Raw genomic sequence first — 17923 nt, 5'->3', positions numbered from 1 at the left:
CATTGTGAGTTACTAGTTTAGTCATTTTCCTTAGTAAAAAATAAACAAAAATATTTTTCCTTTCTTCTTGCATCTCGGGTAGAGTATTTTTCTCAGGAAATATTTTTTAATTTCAAATTAAAATTTTAGGAGATACATTGTTGACGTTACTGTTCAAAATGCACTTCAAGTAAAGTTAGTGTTGGCAAAAAAGGTTGTCATTTCTATGTTGATGCGGCAGGGTTGATGTTGGCAGCTGCTGAATGTAACTAATAAAGTAACTTGTAATCTTACTTAGTTACTTTTAAAATCAAGTAATCTATAGAGTAACTAAATTACTTTTTAAAGCAGTAATTAGTAATCAGATTACTTTTTAAGTAACTGTGGCAACTGAAAATATATATCATCTAATGTTATGCGTCCAGTCAAATTTGACATTATTTTCGCACAAATGTATTTTAGGCAGGACAGATTGACTTGCTCTCACCATGAAAAACAACAATGGTCCTAAAAGCAAATATCGAATTATTTTGTATATCCTTCATTTGATATTGTTTTGGGTCTCTACATGATGTCAAATGTAAAACCTGTGTCCCAAAGCAAAACTGGTGCTTTAGACCACACAGAGTGAAACATTGCACCTGCTGTAGGCAGAACAAAAAAAACATCATCTGATCATGACCTCTCGCTCCCTCACGTCACATCCCACATGCCTAGAAAGCTAACAGAGCTGCTAACCCCTCACTATCAGAGGACGCTACGACTACTCTGCTTACCGGCACTCACTAATCAAACCCAAGCCATGGTGTAAAATCAGGTTGAAGGGCAGCTCATACATTTAAGGGGACTGAATCAGAGCGAAAGCGTGTCTCTAAAAATATAAGAGGAACGGAAAGCAAGCGAGCGCTCCCCGAGGCCTCCCAGTGAAGCCTGCTAACTGCTCAGAGGCATATGGCTAACCATGTGCTGGCTCCCCCACGCCTGCTCTTAAGCTCCACAAGAGCCCAAAGCTCTTCACTTCATTACCAGCGTTTTGTACCGCATCCACCATTTGCGCATATTAATATCTATCAGGCACGCAAGCTGAGGAAACGGCAGAGTCGGCTCTGCCAAAGTCTTAAAAAACAGTTTCTTCAGGAAAAGAAACTCAATAAGAATCTCAGGGCACCATTTTGGGGTTTATTCAATGGTTTATGCGGGCAGATTGCAAATTATTGAGTCAGCTACACTGGATTGGATCCTTAGAGCGGATGCGGAATGATGCGTATATGCTCGCGTCCAGAAAATACAAACGCAAAAGAAAGGTGATTCTGACCTTTACTGTGTGTTAGATAGATAGCCAAAGTAAGCCAATAGTTCACTCAAAATTTGTAATTATTTCCCTCGTGTCATTCATTTCAACCCTGAATGATTTTCTTTCTGTCTTGAGATTTTTTTTGTTCTCTCACTGAAAGTCAATAGGGTTCAAAACAACACACTTGAGGCATTTTTTCAAAATATGTGTTCTGCAGAAGAAAGAAAGACATACAGTTTCCATTTTTGGCTGAACCATACCTTTCCACGTCCGCTTGTGTCAGTATGTGTACATGTTCACGGAGATGGACTGTTTACATTGCACGCATACCTAGTTATGCACATGCGTGAGTGTGTGTGCGTGCATGTATATGCCCATTGCGTCTGGTTCCTGCCTCCGACTGACATGTAATAAAACATGCCGCTGTGTTGTTGATCAATCTCAGCGGCTCGCCGGCCGCACAGCAAGGGCATGTACATGCAAATGAGAATAGCTAAATACCACTGAGGGGGTGGGAGAGAGAAGCAATCACTTCATCTGACAAACCACGGGGAAAGGAGGGGGGATGGGGGATATATAGAGAGAGGTATATGCAAAGTTGAGGGAATTCAGAGAAGGACGGGCTGCTAACGAGCATATGCGCTTAATTACACAGAGCCTTATGGGGAACGTGGATGCGCACACAGGACTTTTCTGAGCTCCTCAAAGCCACCGGGGGGAGTGGCAGCGTGTTTTGTGGGACACTGAGGCCTTTGTGAGTTCATTGAGCGAGTTGGGAATGAACTCTGCCACATAGGGGCAGCAGAAAGCCCCAAGGCGAAAACCATCAGGGTCACGTTACTGTTTGCTCGGGAGCATGCAAAGGGAGAGAGAAAGCGAGAGAAAAAGTGTATGCTTTTGTTTGCCAGTGTGTGCGTGTCTGAAACCACCCTAGTGACCATAAGGTCAGCTAATCTCAAACGCCCTAACAATCCGAAATGTACACAAGCAGAAGAAAGGGAAGAAGGTGGCGAGAAGATGGAGTGACGGGTTAAGAGAGAAGGGAGATGAGCAGTCGACATGATCACGATGTGAGAACTTATTAACGCGTTCTTTCACTGCTCTGGGAACTAATGGGAACTTTGCCCCCTGGCTTTCACTCTTCAAACATTGATTCCTTATGAGGAGTCAATCCTGGTGACTCTCTCTCTCTCTTTGCATGTTTAAGTGAGTCCATAGACACATTATTAAAATACAATAGGATCAATCCATGGGCTTTTGGCCCAAATAATCTCTTTTTAAAGCCTGCAGCCTATTGCCTTTATCTCTTTTCTTCTTTTGCAGAATCTGTTTAAAGGGATAGTTCACCCAAAAATGAAAATTCTGTCATCATTTGCTCATCCTCAAGTTGTACCAAACCTGTATTAATTTCTTTCGTCTGCTGAGCACAAAAGAAGATATTTTGAAGAATATGGATAACCGATGGGCCCTATTGACTTCCATAGTATTTCAAGTATTTAAGTATTTTTTTCTCCATACTATGGAGGACAATTAGCCTGGCTCTGCCCTCCTACGTACTTCCGCTCAATTTTAATTTTCCTTTGTACTACGTCTGGGACTGCTGTGTATTTTTAGGTGTTCTCCAAACAAATTTTTATCGGTCCAATCAGCGAACAAAGGGAGTGGGAGTGAGAACATTGACGTTGATGATGTTGTGAGCTAGTTTGAGTTGTAGTTCAGTAATGGCGGCGGAGAAAGATGCGAACGAAACCATTCATTTTGTGGTGGCACCGCTGCCAAATATCTAGATGTTAAAGCCGGAGCAAGAACAATCTTTGCTGGGGTTTGTTGGTGGCCATGATGTTGTGGCCCTCCTCCCCAACAGGGGGAATTCAGGAAAAGTTTGATTTTCCAGCTCGCTCCATTAGTGGTGAAGGAGTTGGCTGAAGAAGCCCTATTCGGACGGTAATTGTTTCTCGTGGGGTCGGAACGTATTGCCATCATTTAAGTTACAGTGGCCGGGCTAGTCAGTTATTTTATTGCCGTCCGTCTCCCACCACCCGCGTAAAAATCCCCAGCCAAGTTATCTAAGTTACTGGTTTTGACAAACCCCAAGGTTGTGTGGTAATAATAGCTGGCCGAATACACATCTCTGAGTTTTCAAGAATATATCACTTCAAAATTCACTCTTTATATCCTTTTTGACCACTGCAGAGCACCATATGGTTGCGTTTTGCTGTTATTTGGATGCATTTCTTTTTATTCCTTTAAAATGCTGGCAAATATTTACAAGAGCAATATCTTGCATCACTCAGAACCAATTAAAATAAAAGCGTGTAAGCATTTGAATTAGTCCGTTATATATAGCAGCATTTATTATCATACCAAGCATATGACATTTTATTAACAGCATACAGTCATGTTACGGACCACGTGAGCGGCGCGTTCCACCATGGCTTGAATAAATCACAATCCGAATGCACGAGTTTTAGGTTTTATTCTATGGTTTTATCACTGAGGTGGCCTGTACATTTATTTTAACGAATTTCCATGTGTGAAACAGCCGAAGGGCGCATGACATAAGTCACAACCAAACGAGCGATTGGTTATGGCAGATCCAATAGTTTTAAACTTCAACAAGTTCCCACCTTCGCGGAAGTAAACACTTGTCAATGGAGAGTGGCCAGACTGCACAAATCAAATGTACGAGAGTCTGGTAAGACCAGGCTAGAGGAGAATGGTCCCCATCAACAAAATGTTTTCATTTGTGCTCAGCAGAAGAAATATTCATACAGGGTTGGAACACCTAGTGTGAACAAATAATGACAGAATGTTCATTTTAGGGTGAACTTGGGATGGAACGTGCATTGGATTAGGCCTGTTTGTGAGAAAATCTGGAGGTGAACTGAAGAGGGAATGCAAGAGACCAATGAGCTGATCTGCATTCAATCTACATTCTGAATTATTTTACAATCAATAAAAAGTGCTGGTTAATCAGCTAGACCAGTATAAACCAGCCTGGAAATTCATGTTTTTGTTTTTTTTTGGGCAGGGGTGGGTTTTTTCGGCATAAAAAAAAATCGAACTCTTCCTCCTATATTTTTTCTCTTTTCCCTTCCTATTCTAGCTTTTGCTACACTGAGTAATATCCAAATCTTTGTATTTAAGGCACTTTTTGCATTTCTTCACCTCTTCATTACAGACTTTCTGTACTCCTCAGTTGTAAATCGCTTTGAATAAAAGCGTCTGCTAAATGCATAAATGTAAATATAATGTGGGTAAAACACCCAAATTGTTTCACTCTAGTCTAAATCCAGTTCTGTGCTATATAATATAGATTTATCAAATGAAGTAAGAACTTTTAAAGGAAATGTGATGAACATAGCTACTTATTATTATGAAAGTGCACAGGGGCTGTCAAGCTTAAAAATGATTTAACAGCACTAGAAAAGTATTATGGAAGTGATGCATTGATAGGGTGACCGTATTTACCGAGAACCAGGACACTTGGTGATACTCAAAATTTCAATACATTTAAATTAGGCCCCCTCTGTATGGATAGAAAATTGCTATAAGGGCCAGGACAGGACAGGACTTGAAAACTTGTTTGGTCACTCTAACATAAGAATCAATCGCTAATCTACCAAAGCCTTTTCAATTAATCAGTTGATCCAGATAACAGTCTTTCTGAATGATTTGTTCACTGGATTTTATTTTCTAATTCAGATTACGACTTATGAAAATGTGTTTCCCAAAAGAAAGAAACAAATGCAAACATGATTTGCGGCTACAAAAATGATTTTTCATTTTCACTTTGGCATTTGCCCCAGTGTAAAAAGAAAAACAAGCATAACAGTTCTTATGGTACATTAACACATACACACCTTGATTCAATCTGACATCAGTTTTACACAACCTGAAAATATGTTTCATCAGCTGAACAGTTGGCATGTTGTTAAACAACAGTACAGTCCATCGAACACAATTCTATCTGTCACGGCCTCGTTTTTATTCCTTTCAAAAATGAAACGTGGCGCTACTGTGTCTAAGGTCTATGCATGAATCAGTACTGCGATCAGAAGCACGTATGTCTCTACAAATCCCTTCACCTTGTAAGTGTTTTGATGCCTTATGTGTCTAGCTTGTTTCTATTGGTCTGTCGGGTTTTCTTGTTTCACTTCTTAAGTAAATTCTTCACTGCATTTTGCCTCTGACTAAATGTAACCTCACTGAAGGAAACCATACAGTCTCGTAGCAGCCAGCAGGAATTCTGGCATTGTGATTCACAATGCTTTTTTTTAAACAGGCATTTCTGCATCTGTGCCACCTCTCCTCCAATTAAACAAAGAGATGAGTAATTGGCAAATGTCCTTCAGGCTAAATTCCCTCCTCGTAACTTGCCGCAGCCCACCGGTGGCTTGGCTCTGGAAAGGGGCTTTACTTTCACGGACGCCGACAACTTATCAGTTCCGCTGAACGCTGACACCTTGACGTCCTTGACAGTGCATTATTACTTTTTCATGACGCAACCAGATGCAATTACAGCAACATTCTTGCTGTGTATCCATCCCCAACTGTCAGAAATGAGCCCAGAGTGGAGAAATATCAGAGATAAGACATCAAGCCCACCCAGTTGTTAAGAAGCAGACAGGAGAAGACTGAGAGACAGCAACTTAGGACAGGGGGGGGGTGAATTCATCTCACTGCTGGGAAGCTAATTTTGTCCTTTTCACACCGTGTGTCAAACGACCATGAAAATAAGTGTATTTTGGTTCATTTACTTGACTTGAAAAGATATTTAAAACCAAACGGTGAACTAGTCAATGTTTAAAATGGACAGTGCCACTTAAACAAAGAAAATACATTTCTCAATGACGCTCACACAGCTCTCAAAGGAGTCACTGACCTTAGGCCAGCAGCTGGCTCACTCCATCAGTGTGATAACCTGGGCTTGGCATCTGTGTGTCTCTCTCCGTCTGCTCAGAGAACTGCTTTAATGGTCCAGCTCACCCATCCGACCTGTCCCTAACCAAAAATCATACAGTATCTTGGATAAATAGAAATAATAACCTCTGACACATATGCATAACAATCTGTCAAATAGGGATATAGGTATACTTGTGGCAAGAGATAAAAATGCAGCAGTGTACCTCAACACATCATTCTAACAATGAAGATTCAGTGCATCACCTTAGGAAATGTATAATTATCTTAATAGAAAAACCCCTCTGATTTATGTTCAGTGCGTATGTGTTAGATGGAGCAGTTCATGAAGATTTTAAAGAGTTTAAATAGTCCCACCAGTTTCAGACTGCAATAAATAATGTACGTATTCAGTATTTTGCCATGCTGTCCTGCATGATTAATTAAATGTTAATTAAAATAGTTTTAAAATAAGTCAATATAATTCAAGATATATTCCCAGAGCATAAGCAGTTTTGCTTTTCAAGCAAATCTATCTTATTTTAAAGATTTGTAGATTTTTTTTAATGGAAAACAAGACTGCATATCTTCAGGAAATATTTGAAAATAAGTATTATATGTTCATATCAAACTGAGTATAACCAAGTGTAATATTTCATGATGCATCGAATGTAGTATTGTTACTGGATTAAATCACCGTCAGTGCAATTGTTTTATCTTTAAAGGAGTAGGTCACTTTAAAATAAAAATTACCGCATGATTTTTATATTAAGTTAATACATTTCCTGACGCTTACAAGCTTTATAATGGCAGTGAAGGTCCATTGAGTTTGAAGCTCCAAAAAGCAGCACATCCATCCATCATAAACAGGCTCCACACGGCTCCATGTGGTTAATAAAGACCTTCTGAAGCAAATCAATGGGGTTTTGTAAGAAATGTTCGGTCTGGTGGAATCTAGATATTTTACTTTATAACGTTTTAAATATGGATATTTTTCTTACAAAACCCCATTGATTTACTTCAGAAGGCCTTTATTAACCCCATGGAGCCGTGTGAAGCATGTTTGTGATGGATGGATGTGCTTTTTTGAGTTTCAAACTCGTCACTGTCATTATAAATCTTCAGCATCAGGATATTTATTAATGTAACTCAGATTGTAAATCATGGGGTAAGAAGAAAATCATATACACCAAGGCTGGCTTGAGGGTGAGTAAATCATTAGGCAGTTTTCATTTTGTAACAAATGAATTAATGGTTTCAGTAGAAAAGCAATGTTAACACTACCATTTTAAAGTTTGGGGTCTTTAAAATGTTTTTGAAAGAAATCTCTTATGCTCACCAAGGCTGCATTTTTCTAATGAAAAATAGTAATAGATATTATTGACATTTTAAAGTAACTCTTTTCTATTTGGATATATATTTTTAATGTATTCCTGTGATCTTAAAATTTCAAAAGAACAACAAAAAAAAGTTCAAAAGAACAGCATGTATTTGGCATAGAAATCTTTTTGACATTATAAAAGACCTGCTTACTTTTTTTATCAGTTTAATGCCTCAAAAAAATAAATGTAACTTGAATGGTAGTGTTCTTAAAATGAGCTTCTAAATCACTTTATAGTGCTTGTTGAAGATGATCGCATCAACTTTTGTTTTTCAGGAGAATCCACTTTCAACAGGAAGCACTGAAAGCACTTCTGTGTTCCATAACATCATGTTATGAATGCTTATAGCCATCATAAGCCTCCTCTTCCATTTGGGTCTCAGCAGTCCACCACAGACCATTACTCTGTTTTTTTATAGCTCACACTCTTGGGTTGTGGCTCATCTAAGATAAAATGCTTAAAAGAGTCGTTTTCCTCTCCTGTTCCATCAGAAACCCATAGGAGCTCCATCTCTTTCAGGTACAGTAAAAAGGAATAAAAGATCTCTGTGAGTGGCTGTGGGAGAAGCCCATGTGAATAGTGGTTGCTAGATTTTACCTTTCTGCAGGTATTGATTGCCTCATGCCTGTCCCCTGCCTACAAGTTACAGGGGAAGATTTTGAGCGCTGCGACAGGAGAGGAAGAACAGAGGGATGGCTGAAGCTCTGGGAACAAACTTCCCTTCATGTCCCACAGGACTAAAGACTCATTTCAATGAAGACTCATCAGCGCTTTCTCCACTAGACTGATCTCCATATTTTGCTCAGTTCCTCAATTCTCCGCCCTCTTCCCAATCCCCGTCTTGCAGCCTACCATCTCCTCGGCTCAGGGAAGCGACGTCTCGACTGAAGAAGTACAGCTGACTTGTGTGGTTAATGACACCTCAGCTAGCTATTGGTTTTTCGGGGCCTCTGCGTGTTTTTCTCTCTGTCTCGCCTCCATCTTCTTTTCCCCTCCATGCCTTGACACTGTTTCTCTCTCGCTCGCTCTCGCTCTGTCAAGCACAGATTTATTCTGCCTGTGATGCGTGGAGAGGAGAGCAGTGCGAGTGCTCAGGGATAGGGTCAGTAGGAGGGAGGTGTGTGTACAATAAGAGATAAGATCATGGCTCCCCGGGGGCTTGTTTGGCCCTGTACCCGATCCATCAAACGCATGCTCCTGGTGCCAAGGTCAACTCTAATGAGCATTTGCTGGGGTCTTATTCTCAGTACCCCACACCCCTCTACCTCTGTCTCGCGTTTTTTCTTTCACATGTATGCACACACACATATAGAGTGTGTGAAAATCCACAAATACCTGTACAGTTCAGAAAAGCAGTTATGTTTAACCCTGTTGATAGTCCGTTACTTTAAATTGTGATAAACTAAAATTTGAAATAAATCAGATTGCTTAAATTGCTGTTTTTGTGCATTAGGTATATCAAACGGGTCTAAATCTATCTTATTTCTTGTTTGCTTCATATGGAATCTCGGATAGATAGATAGATAGATAGATAGATAGATAGATAGATAGATAGATAGATAGATAGATAGATAGATAGATAGATAGATAGATAGATAGATAGATAGATAGATAGAACATCTTTATCAAACAAACAAAATTATTTTTTTCTCATCCACCCGCGATTGATTGGACTATTATTTTTGTATTACTTGGCCCGCCCGATCAGTGGATATAAGTGCGAACCGCGTGCACGCACACACACACACACGTGTGCACCCAGATCAAGAAAGGAATATTACTACTACCGACTGGCGTAAATTTTGGTAGCCCGTCTGGAAAACACATAGCCCCGGGACTACTATTACATATAAAAAAGATGTTTTGGTTTAATTAAAGACCAATCCTGTCGGATCCAAAATAGAAGGAAGGCACAGCATTGTGTTTTAATCTCAAATGTCTGCAAATCCAGCATCGACCTGAGACTTGTTTACAAACGATTCGGCAGTGAAATGAAGTGAACACACATACATGTCTTCCCCACGTGAGCTGGAACTTCTTTAAAAATAAATGAAGTATCACACATTCCTAATATTAGGAACCATAGGAAGCTTATGCAGTGACTGTAGTCTTCTGCAATGAGGAATAGCGCAATATCTTGTTATCTTCTTCGGCATGTTTATTGCTGCTGGGTAGCGCGATCTAAACAGCTTCATGAGTCGGTGGGCGGGGCTACTGAACTATACATGCTGTAGAGGCGGTGTTTGGAAACAGATGACGTAAAGATGCGCACACGATCGTTTTCTGGGCCTGGTGTCTAAAAGCTGTTCTTTGGCTAACAATGAAGATTTCAGCTCTGAAACTTACAGGATATTCTTATATAACCATGACCTTTTATATATCAAAAGCTCAAGGGAAAGTTGATTTGTCAATTCATCACCCCTTTAAGTGATTGTATTTATTTCAAGGTAAAGAAGTTGATCTTGGATGCTGCTGAGAACAGAATCCGGGTGCTTCTTTATAGTCTCTGTTCCCACCCTGTAGATCACAGTGATCATCTCTCTCTGCTTGGTGAGTGAAAGGCGAATGTGCTCTAAAACATGTGGCGTTCACTAATGAAGCAATAAAAGTCACGGCAGGGGGTGGGTGTACTGGTGAGGGGGGCTCTGGGAACCAGTCCTAACAATGACAGGTGTGATAATTATGACGTTCTGACCTCGCATATTACCTGCACATCGGATAACATACAAACCAGATTAAATGCGAGGACATCTTGGCATGTGGATGATTCTCTGCGCATGTAGATGTGTGCATTAGTACCAAAAACACATCATTATGATAACAAGACAGGCCATTCGTACAACCATCATGTCATCTTCATGAACGTGTCATGTTCAATGACCGCGAGATTGTCAAAGTCACAATTATGCAACCACAATGCTGGTGGGGAATGAGCTCCATATGAATGTAAAATAGGTCTGCACTAACTCCGACCAATTCCCTGTATCTTTGGCAGGCTGACCAGACCACCTTCAAGAACGCTGACATTCCCTATGTCACTCCTGTTTCCTGCCAGTTTCCCCAATGGCTTCATAATAATGTTTAACAATGATTTATCAACTTGTGAAAACCCTCCCAAATGCCCTGACAGAGGGGATAAGGATGAGGGGCAGTGCACTCTGACACCCCCTGGAGGCCGGGGTATATGGGGCATCTTTACCTCTGTCCAACAGCTTGTGTGTGTCTCCCAGTGGCAGCTGGATGGGACCACCAGCCACAGCAATGCCCACCCACCCCATTATTCTGTAATGGCTGTGCAATGGTCTAACATTGAACTCTGAACCCTTAATGAAAAACCACCTTGGCTCCGTCCCTACTCTACATTTACTTGGCCTTATAAAAGAATTGGCTACAATGGCAGAGACATAGCCATTATCAAGTGATTATGATTATTTTTTCAGAGGAAATAGCAACAAGTTAATGCTAATTTGCTCAATGTAGTATTTATTGACTATTCTACATAAAATGTACATAGAAACAGTAAAAAAAATACAATCTTTAATAACTATTTTAGTTCTATTTTAATATATTGTAATTTAATCATGTGATGACAAAGCTGAATTTTCAGCATCATTACTCCAGTCTTGAGTCACATGATCCTTCAGAAATCATTCTAACATGAAGCTTTGCAGCTTTTTCTTATTACTATTATTGTTAAAAAAAAAAAAAAAAAAAAAAAAAAAAAAAAATGTTTTTGTGGAAACTATGACAAAAACATTTTCACGACTCTTTGATGAATAGGAAGTTCCATAGAACAGCATTTTTTGTCCGTTTTTCAATTTTGATCTTTAAAGTATAATTTTTTACTTTTAAATACAAATGCTTCAAACATTTTATAATGGTTTCGTACATATATTTATTTATTTATTATTCATATTGTTCTGATCTGATCTAATGAAAACGAGCTTACATTTTTTCAAGATTTTGTAGGAAGACATATGATAATTAAAGAGTTTTATGACTTAAAGTTTAAAGGGTAAGTTCACCCAAAAATTAAATTTCTGTCATTAATTACTTTCTCCCATGTCGTTCCTTGACCTTCATTCATCTTCGGAAAACCCTCTGACCTTTCATAGACATCAATATAAAGGGTTACTTCGGTGATTTAGCATTAAGCTTTGTATTTAAACTGGGTCATTAATGTAGTAGAAACATTAAATTATTTTTTAATTTGGTGCCTTTTAGACTGAGAAAAGACAATTTATTTTGGGGGATGAAAAAACAACAACTCCCAGAATGCACTTGCTTCACTGCCCAACGAGGCCACTCCCAAAGCCACTGCTACTGGATCACTGCATCACTTCACTTTCCCACCGCGTTCATTTTCATAAAATCAGTTCAGTAAGAGAACAGACACTATAATTTAAAAATGAACGTGTCTGTTCAATATAATGTGAGAGAGCCGATCGAGTGTCACGGAACAAATGCAGCAGGACTCATGATTACATTCATCACTAGAGCTGGTAAGCACGGGCGCGGCATAAACTCACAGCGCGTGTTCAGTCTGACTCATTTTCAGTTCATGCCTTTGGAAGCTTAACTTTCATAGGAATTAATGAAACCAAAATTGAACTTTTTGGCAACAATGCAAAACGTTATGTTTGGCATAAAAGCAACACAGCTCATCACCCTGAACACACCATCCCCACTGTCAAACATGGTGGTGGCAGCAGCATGGTTTGGGCCTGCTTTTCTTCAGCAGGGACAGGGAAGATGGTTAAAATTGATGGGAAGATGGATGGAGCCAAATACAGGACCATTCTGGAAGAAAACCTGATGGAGTCTGCAAAAGACCTGAGACTGGGATGGAGGTTTGTCTTCCAACCAGACAATGATCCAAAACATAAAGCAAAATCTACAATGGAATGGTTTAAAAATAAACATATCCAGGTGTTAGAATGGCCAAGTCAAAACCTAGACCTGAATCCAATCGAGAATCTGTGGAAAGAATTGAAAACTGCTGTTCACAAACGCTCTCCATCCAACCTCACTGAGCTCCAGCGGTTATGCAAGGAGGAATGGGCCAAAATTTCAGTCTCTCGATAAGCAAAACTGATAGAGACATACCCCAAGCGCCTTACAGCTGTAATCGCAGCAAAAGGTGGCGCTACAAAGTATTATCTTAAGGGGGCCGAATAATTTTGCACGCCCAATTTTTCAGTTTTTGATTTGTTAAAAAAGTTTGAAATGTCCAATAAATTTCGTTCCACTTCATGATTGTGTCCCACTTGTTGTTGATTCTTCACAAAAAATTACAGTTTCATATCTTTATATTTGAAGCCTGAAATGTGGCAAAAGGTCGCAAAGTTCAAGGGGGCCGAATACTTTCGCAAGGCACTGTATATATATAAAAGGTTATGGTAATATAAGATTATCCTGATTATCCTGTTCAGAGCTGAAAACTTCCTTGTTAGTAAAAGAAAAGCTTTTATAGACACCAGGCCCAGATGGGTTGCTTCATCCTGACATCATCTAGTGGCGAAACACCGCCTCGTGTATTCAGTAGTCCCGCCCACCGACTCATCGGATCACGCTAGCCAGCAACAATAATGCAATAAACACGTTAAGGAAGATAGCAAGATATTGTGGATGAAAACAGTAGCTGCATAAGCTTCCTTTGGATTCTAATATTAGGAATGTGTGATACTACATTTATTTTTAATGAAGTTCCAGTTCACTTAGGGAAGAAGGTTTGTTTGTTCGCTTCATTTCACTGTGGAATCGTTTGTAAATAAGTCTCAAGTGCTGGATTTGCAGACACAATGTGGTGCTGGATATATTGGATCTAACTGGATCTGACAGGAATGGTGCAACAAACGTATGTTTTCCAGACGGGCTATAAAGGTACACCAGTCGGCACAAATAATATTTTTGTTCTGGGCGTGTGTGTGTGTTCATCATGCAGGCCATGTAATGCAGAAATAATATGCAATCAATCGCGGGTGGATGAGAAATAAATCGTTGTGTTAGTTAGATGAAGACGTTTTACTGTGAGAGAATCGTTCCGGTTGCCACTTTCAAATCAACCCGTCCCTCATGTGAACTGAACTGAGGGGAGTTGGAGCTCATTAAATATGTGAATCTTATCCAATCCTAGCAGTGGACGTTTACTTTTAAGTCTCCAGTGCTGCACGCCCATCAAAACCTAACATTTTGGAGAGAGCCTCAAAACCAGTGTAGAAAACAGCCTATTACTTATTAGTTGTTTTCGGATGTAAAAACCACACAAAAAAGTCATTAGTTGACCTCAGACAACAGTATACATTTTTTTTAAAAGCCAGTTCATGACACCTTTAATGTTATGAAGCGACAAGAATACTTTTTGTCCACAAAAACAAACAAAAATGACTATTCAACAATCTCTTCTCCGTGACACTCTCCTATGCAATTCACCTAAGCACCATCATGCATGTGGTGCTCAGCCAATAGTGTGCCAATGCTCTTTCACAGAACTAGGAAGCACTGCACTGTGTGAATAGCCCAACAACATGAATAGTGTAAGAGAGTGACAGGGAAGAGAAGACGTTGTTAAATAAAGTTATTTTTGTTTGTTTGTTTTTTGCACACAAAACGTTTTCTCAGCACGTCATAACATTAAGGTTGAACCACTGTAGTCACATGGACTATTTTAACAATGTCTTTACTACCTTTCTGGGCCTTAAAAGTGGTCACTGTCAAAAGAACTCTCAGATTTCCTCCAAAAATATCTTAATTTGTGATCTGAAGATGAATGAAGGTCTAACGGCTTTGGAACAACATGAGGGTGAGTAATTAATGACAGAAATTTCATTTTTGGTTGAACTAACCCTTTAAGATTTGTGAATAAGTTTATTTTGAAGCTATAGGTAGCACTAAGGTGATCTATAGCTGACATGCTCCTCTGCCTGTATGCTAGCTCCTCACCACAATTTCTATCTCCTTCTTAGCAGATGTCCTCCTTGAAGTCTGTCAAGAGTTATAAACCACCAAACTGTTGATGAACTTGGACATGGAGGAAGGATAGTGAGCGAGAGAAGTCAGGAGTCATCACCTTGAGTTTTGTGCAGTTTGTAAGTAGTTTTTTTCCTTGGTCTTACCTAATCAAGTTTTTTTAGATTAAACAATATATTCCAAGGCACTCACATGGTTAAGCGTGAAACATCCTTTAATATTAGAATAGAGTGTACTAGAATATCTTTTAATGCTTGATTGGTCAAAAAACACACTATTTTGTACATATTTTACATTATTGCAGCACCTCTCTCCCAAGCCTGTCCCGAATGCTGTTTAGTTTCGGTTTCAATGAAGTCCCTCCTTCCGAAATACGAAATGTGCTGTGATTGGTTAGCTGACCCAGTGTGTTTGGCACCGCTTAGTGTGTGTTTGGAAAATGTCACGCCCCTTATAATAACCGCAAGTTTCATCTGCTCAGGTGTAAATATTAAGGATGGCTTCAGTTTCAAACCAGGGGCCTATTAGGATAAGGGATTAAGACGGGAAATCTTGGTGATCTTGTCATCTGTATGAAAAATATAGTACACTGCTGTCGTGTAAATGTATCCTGAAGGCACACTCACACCCAGAACGATATCGATAACAAAAGAAAACTATTAGCGGATAAATTGCGCCAGGATCAACAAGATATTTTGTGCAATAAGCCCCAGTTCAACCCTGATTCAGACTTAAGAATGTTAACAAACAAGAGAAAACTATCTTGACTGTAATTTGTGTTTGTGAATAAATCAGTTAATATTCAATGTTATAGTAATGTAGTGATATTTTTCCTTGAGAAAATATGCCATTTACTGTACCTGACATACAGTATATCCAAAATAATTGAAATCAAAATGAATCAGAATGGAAAAGCAAGCCTGTGAATTGAAATCAAATCATTACATTTGTGTCAATACCCAGCCTTAGTAAACAGTAAATGAACACTAATGTTGGCTAGCAGGCGAGCGTACCCAAACAGCTTCGCACTTTGTTTATATCATAGCAACAACATAAAACTTAGATACAAAGACACAACTACAAATAATAACACATACTTACAAGTCGTGGTCCACAAACAACAGATTGTCCTGACAAAGTGGGAACTGCTCCATCTTTCAGGAGAAGTTTTTGTGTGTAGCCTGCATTGTACTCTCTTAGGTTCTGGAAACTGTTCTCAGTAAAATGTGCAACAGACAGATAAACATTGAGGTTATAATGTTCATGAACAGTGTTTAAAATATGCTTGTCAGCCTTAGAAAGGTAAAACAAATACCTTTTGCAAACTTTGACATAGACAACACTGTCTTCTCTAATGCAGCTCAACCAAGCCTTGTCCACTTTTTTTGCATATTCTCTGCACAGGAATTATTTAAATAAATAACATTATGACTTCACAAGCCCAGAAAAAATGTGTTGTAGTCCAATCAAGTCATTCGTTTTAGTTCTTGGAAAGTGAATTCTGTTAAAAAATATCCCTCTTTGGAGTGGACTTTGAGCTTTGTAACCTTGCAGATATTTTTATGCTCAAACAGCAACATCACACACTTAATAAAAACGTGAAAAAGCATAATAGGACCCTAAGTCTTGATCAATGCGTTAAAGAGTGCTTGTGTGAACAATGGATATACAGCCTGAGGAAGGCAGGAATGTGTTGATCATCACTATTAATGTTTTAATGACTTAGACTAGTTTATTAAAGGCTTTTACGGTTAACCATGTGAGTGCCTTAGAATAGTTTACCTCTCATGTATCCAATAAGCATCTGTGGTTACTGTTTATACCCCTGTAGGATACCCAGTTGTCTAGTTTTTTAGATAGTGTACATTTTAAATGTCTCTAATATATTTGTTTCAAAATGAACAATGTATACTCCATTAAAAATAACAACCCTCACCACTCGAAATATCCAGTTGTTTGTTTATACCTTGCGTAGCAAACAAATACAGAATTTTCACAAGAAGAAAAATCAGTTTGCTGAATACCGTGGTTTGAGTTTGGTGGTGTAGAATGTGATTCCACCTGCAGAGATGAGAGGCAGAAAGGGTGTTTTTGTACTTGGTGAGATGGTTGTAGCAGAAGTCAGGTAGGGTCAGCTCTTCTTCTGCTTCATTCTCTGAGGTATCACCATATCAATATCTCTCTGAGCGTGCATTTTTGAGAAGAAACACTCGAAGTGATGAGTGCTGAACAGCCTTTGGGCCTCTAGAGACCAAATCAAACTCTGTGTTTCCTGTAACCTCAGCACCATGGGAAGTGACCACCCGCGCTCACACACACACACATACACACAGACAGAATAACGACGACCTGCTCTCCTCTGTCCGACGATGTGAGCCACTGCTCCGGGTGGTTTTACACAAAGTGATGATTTCTTTGTCAAACATCCCTTCGATACACACACTCGCACATACCGGTTTTTCCCTGAAGCGATCCACAACCCCCAACCCGTTCAGTCCTAGCCCACTACGGCTAGGCCTCCAATTAAATCAAAAGTGGTTTGTTTTTATTGGTGTTTTGCGCTGACAAGTGGGCTATCATCCTGACGACTCTACCTGTCAGTGAGCGACTGAAAATCCTCAGTTGACAATGCCCAATGCTTCCAATTAGGAGAGAATCAGACTCCTGGCGTGCTAGCGATCTTTCCACCCTCCCCCAAGGCCCTTCCTTAAACCACCCCCCACCCCACCCTCTGGCACCCCCATCTTTCGGCACTCGCCCCACCAGCTTCTGCCATTTCGCTCTCATTCTTTTTTCCTTCATAATTTTCTCCATCGTTTTTTTTTTTTTCAAGGTAGGTGTATCTCCTCTGCAAATTACTGACACAAAACGGGGTGGCGCACCGGCGGTCCCGAGCCTGAGTGCTGGCGGTCCCGAGCACCCTGTCAGCTTTAATGAGCCAATAAAGGTATATTTCTCCAGCGTGAATGCGCTAAAGTCTTTCTTGTGTGACAGCTGACTGGGAAATGTGAGTGTTAACCTTATAAAAGATTCAGTGGTTCTCATTATTTTCTGTCAAATCTCGCACCTGATGGCTTTAAGGTGCATCATTTGCATCGTTGACTGGTCCAGGGTGTGCCCGTTTTTTTCCGTACAATGTTTGTTTGTTGACTGAAGTCAACATTTCTTTCCTTTTACACATCTTTTTTTTTATCCCAAGGCATGTTTTACTCAATGTTTCAAAATGACAGCGATGCCAAAGTTTATCCAGGAACGACGTACCATTTTCCTGAACATACCCAGATATATATTTAACAAACATGGAACAGAATAAATAAATGAAATTCAAAACATTGTTTTCACCCGAGGTGAGGCAAGATCAAACGTCTTTGAAGCCTCTTGCCACTCTTCTCTTCTG

General features: G+C 39.6%; 1 long non-coding RNA gene across 1 annotated transcript; it reads left to right on the top strand.

Annotated features, from left to right (window-relative positions):
- The first annotated feature begins 14263 nt into the window (after positions 1–14263).
- On the top strand, positions 14264–17473 carry LOC137046951 (uncharacterized). Its single transcript, XR_010899122.1, has 3 exons — positions 14264–14359; positions 14526–14645; positions 17360–17473. It is a non-coding gene; the product is annotated as an uncharacterized lncRNA (long non-coding RNA).
- The last annotated feature ends 450 nt before the right edge of the window (positions 17474–17923 follow it).

Source organism: Pseudorasbora parva, chromosome 18 (genome assembly GCF_024679245.1).
Source record: "Pseudorasbora parva isolate DD20220531a chromosome 18, ASM2467924v1, whole genome shotgun sequence".
Classification (NCBI taxonomy): domain Eukaryota; kingdom Metazoa; phylum Chordata; class Actinopteri; order Cypriniformes; family Gobionidae; genus Pseudorasbora; species Pseudorasbora parva.
The sequence above is the reverse complement of the archived record's forward strand: the minus strand, read 5'-3'. Positions and strand labels throughout refer to the sequence as shown.